The sequence below is a fragment of the Triticum dicoccoides genome, chromosome 2A (assembly GCF_002162155.2).
Source record: "Triticum dicoccoides isolate Atlit2015 ecotype Zavitan chromosome 2A, WEW_v2.0, whole genome shotgun sequence".
Taxonomy (NCBI): Eukaryota; Viridiplantae; Streptophyta; class Magnoliopsida; order Poales; family Poaceae; genus Triticum; species Triticum dicoccoides.
In genome coordinates this window covers 351,034,305-351,039,313 of record NC_041382.1, presented here as the reverse complement: position 1 = coordinate 351,039,313, position 5,009 = coordinate 351,034,305, and positions in this window count along the sequence as shown.

The following is a 5,009-nucleotide window of genomic DNA, read 5'->3' as shown; positions in this document are numbered from 1 at the left end:
TGGTGTAACTGATTCCAAAACTTCAAAGTAAACCGTGTTCCCCTATCTGATACTATGGTCCTCGGAAGTCCATGCAGACATACGATCCTGGTCATATTTATCTTGGCCAACTTAGCACTCGTATAAGTGGTTTTCACGGGGATGAAGTTAGCCACTTTGGTCAAGCAATCAACTACAACCCAAATGGAGTCATATCCTGAACGAGTCCTGGGTAATCCGATGATGAAATTCATGCCAAGCTTATCCCACTTCCATTCGGGTATCGGCAAGGGCTGAAGTAATCCTGTTGGTTTCTGATGCTCTACCTTAACTCTCTGACACATGTCACATACTGCTGCATACTCGGCAATATCATTCTTCATACCTGTCCACCAGAAACATTCCTTCAAATCCAGATACATCTTAGTGTTGCCTGGGTGAATCGAGTAAGGCGAATCATGAGCCTCCTGAAGAATTAACTTCCTGATCTCTGGGTCATTGGGCACATAGATGCGATCTTCAAACCATAAAGTTCCATGTTCATCCTCACGAAAATCTTTGGCCTTTCCTTTACTCATCTTTTCTTTTATCTTTGCAATTTCCTTATCAATCTTCTAGGCTTATCAGATTTTCCCCAACAAAGTGGAATGAACTTCCAACGCTGCAACAAAACATCTTGGAACTATCTCCAAGCGAAGTTCTCGGAGATCATCGGCTAACTCCTGAGGTAATCCTCCGGTTATGAGAGTATTTACATTACCCTTGTGGCTCAAAGCATCTCCCACAACATGGGCCTTTCTTGGGTGATAATGTAGTTTCATGTCATAATCCTTTATGAGCTCCAACCCATCTCCTCTGCCTGAGGTTCAACTCCTTCTGCGTGAAAATGTACTTCAAACTTTTATGATCCGTGTAAACGTCACAACGATTTCTGATAAGAAAATGTCTCCAGGTCTTGAGCGCATGCACTATGGCTGCTAAATCCAAATCATGCGTGGCATAATTCAACTCATGAGGTTGAAGCTAACGTGAGGCATATGAAACAACTCTTCCTTATTGCATAAGAACGCCTCCAAGCCCCTGTCGTGAAGCGTTGCAATATACTTGGAAATCCTTGCCTATATTCGGAAGAATTAGTACTGGGGCTATAACCAAACGTTTCTTCAATTCCTGAAAACAGGCCTCACAATCCTCTATCCATTTGAACTTGGTGTCCTTCTTTAATAACTCCGTCATGGGCTTCACAATCTTGGAAAAATTCTCAACGAATCTCTGGTAATATCCTGCGAGTCCAAGGAAACCGCGTATCTCTCCCTCTGAGGTGGGTGCCATCCATTGGTGACGGATTGTACCTTGGAGGGGTCTACTGTTCTACCTTCTCCTGATATAACATGTCCGAGGAATCCGACTTCCTTCAAACAAAACTCACATTTGCTGAACTTGGCATATAGCTGAGGTTCCCTGAGCTTCTCGAGAACCAAGCACAAATGTTCCTTGTGTTCTTATCCATTCTTAGAGTACACCAATATATCATCAATGAACACCACAACAAACTTATCCAAGAACTCCATGAACACCTTATTCATCATACACATAAAGTAGGCAGGGGCGTTAGTCAAACCAAAAGACATGGGCGTGTACTCATTGTGACGCCCCTGATTCGACCGTACACTAATCACACATGCAAATGTGTACGATCAAGATCAGGGACTCACAGGAAGATATCACAACACAACTCTAGACACCAACTAAAATAATACAAGCTTCATATTACAAGCCAGGAGCCTCGAGGGCTCGAATACACAAGAGTCAGGGGAAGCAATAATATCTGAGTACAGACATAATTTAAACAAGTTTGCCTTAAGAAGGCTAGCACAAAAGTAGCAACAACCGAAAAGGCAAGGCCTCCTGCCTGGGACCTCCTAACTACTCCTCATAGTCGAACTCCACGTAGAATCATCCTCGGGATCCTCTGGCTCCTAGACTCCATCATATGATCGCAATAACTGGGAAGGGGGGGGGATAGCAAAGCAACCGTGAGTACTCATCCAAAGAACTCACAAGCAAGGATCTACACTACATATTCATTGGTATCAATGAAATGGGTAGTATTTATGGACTGAATTGTAGAATGCCAGAATAAGAGGGGGATAGCTAGTCCTATCGAAGACTACGCTTCTAGCAGCCTCCATCTTGAAGCAGTAGAAGAGAGTAGATGGTAAGTTAACCAGGAATCATCGCATAGCATAATCCTACCCGGCGATCCTCTCCTCGTCGCCATGTGAGAGAGTGATCACCGGATTTGGCACTTGAAAGGGTGTGTTTTATTAAGTATCCAGTTCTAGTTGTCATAAGGCGAAGTACAACTCTGGGTCATCCTTTTACCGAGGGACACGGCTATTCGAATAGATAAACTTCCCTGGAGGGGTGCACCACATTCCCAACACGCTCGATCCTTTTTGGCTGGACACACTTTCCTGGGTCATGCCTAACCTCGTAAGATCAACACGTCGCAGCCCTACATAGGCACAATAGAGAGGTCAATACGCCAGTCTAAATCCTATGCACAGGGGTCTGGGCGCATCACCCATTGCACACCTGCACGTTGCGTACATGGGCGATGAGCATACCTAGCAACCTCCATTGCAAAGGAAGTTGCGTTACGCGGTCCAACCCGGCGCGTGCTACTCAGTCGCTGACGTCAAGAAGGCTTCGACTGATAGACGATATCGACTGCCCATAACTGTTCCCGCGTAGTTGGTTAGTGCGTATAGGCCAATGGCAAGACTCAGATCAAATACCAAGATCTCATTAAGCGTGTTAATTGATGTAACCACGGACGCCGACCAGGGCCAGTCCCACCTCTCACCTAGGTGGTCTCAACCTGCCCTGTCGCTCCGCCACAAAGATCCAGCCAGAGGGTCGTCGGGACAAATGTCCTTTCATCCCCCAATCCCTGAATCACTCGCGGGTACTCTACGAGCCGACTTGACTTTAGTCACCACATGTATCATATATTATGTATATAAGTATATACCCGTGATCACCTCCCGAGTGATCATGGCACGATAGTATAGCATGGCAGACGGACAAGAATGTAGGGCCACTGATGATAAACTAGCATGCTATGCTAAGCATTTAGGATTGTAGGTAAAGGTAACAACAGTAGTAGCAAAGATAGGCTATGCAGCAGAATAGGATTAATCAAAAGCAGTAACATGCTACACTACTCTAATGCAAGCAATAGAGAGAAGGAATATGCGATATCAGGTTGATCAAGGGGGGGGGGGCTTGCCTGGTTGCTCTGGCAAGAAGGAGGGGTCGTCAACATCGTAGTCAAACGGGGCAGCAGCGGCGTCGGTCTCGTAGTCTACCGAAGAGAAGAGGGGGAAGAAACAATAAATATAATGCAAACATAAGCATGACATGACAATGAGCGGTGCTAGGTGTGCCCTAACGTGGTAATAGGTGATACTGGCGAAGGGGGGAAACATCTGGGAAAGTATTCCCGGTGTTTGGCATTTCCGGACAGTCTAACCGGAGGGGAAAAGTTGCGTGTTCGCTAAGTTAGGAATGTGTGGCGAATGAACGGGCTGTGTGTTCAAATTCGTCTCGTCGTTCTGAGCAACTTTCATGTACAAAGTTTTTTCATCCGAGCTACGGATTATTTTATATTAATTTTTAAAGTTTAAATTCATTTTCATAATTAATAGATTTAATTAAATTAGAAAATACAATTATGACATCATCATGACGTTAGCATGACGTCAGTGGTCAACTATGACAATTGATTGGTTAAACTGACACGTGGGTCCCGTCTGTCATAGACACATTACCCTAACTAATAGATTAGTTAGTTTTAATCAGATATTTAGGTTCATTAAGTTTAATTAGTTTAATTAATCCAGATTAATTAAGTTAATTAATTACATTTTTATATTATATTTTTTAATCTTTTTTGTTCTCTAGGGCGGGGCCCAATTGTCATAGGCATAGGGGGCCTATCAGGCACGCGGGCTAACGGGCGAAGGGTTGCGGGCATGCGCTCGAGGCTACTAGGGGAGGGGACTCCGACCTGGGGGGCCGTGGCCGCGGGCGGCGGGCGAAGTGGGGGCGGCGGAGCATGGACGGCTGCGGCCGGGCACGGGCTGGCGGAGCTGGGCGACCGGGCGCAACAACAGCAGGTGTCGGGGCTAGGGCGCAAGCATGGAGGTGCGGGCAACGCAAGCACGGGCGGCCGACCGATGAGGAGAGGGGTAGCTCTAGGGAATAGCATGGGCGGCAGCAGCTGCGCGGGCGGGTGTGTGCGACAGCGGAGAGACGGCGATGCAGACGACGACCGGTCTGGGCGAGAGCGGGCGCTCGCGTGGAGGGTAGGAGTGGAGCTAAGCGGCGGCGTCGGCGAGCGCAGCAGCGGGCGGATGCACAAGCAAGAGCGGCAGCGGGGAGTGTGGGCACGAGCACGCGCTGTCGGGTGCGGTCGGGCGTGGTAGAGAACGGGTAGGGGGAGTTCGGGAGCGCGGGGCTGGGCACGGTCATGGTCACAGTCGCAGTGACCATGGCCATTGGCCGAAGCTTGGACAACATGGACGGTGGTCTACGGTGGAAGACCGAGGGGGAGAGGATGGGGAATGGGCGTGGCTCACTGCGAGGGGTGTCGAGGACAAGCTCGGGACCTCGGGGAGGCGCGATGGTGAGGATTGACGACGAGGCTGCGGTGGAGGCAGACGGAGATGATGCTGCGTGCATCGGCGTGGTGGCCTCTCGTCCTCGACCCGTGAGCGTAGAGGATGAAGAAGAACACGACAAAGCTCCTAGGTGTCTTCTTAGGGAGCGGGGAGGTTAGTGGCCGTAGCGGCGACGATGGCCATGGTGGCAACAGTGCTCGATGTCGAACACATCGAGGGAACGAGCGAGAGGGAGACAGAATGGGGGAAAAGAGGGGGGCTAGGGTTCATCCGGGGCTGAGGGTCCTTTCATCCAACGCGGGCAACAATGGTATGGCCGACACATGGTGTACCCCCAACATG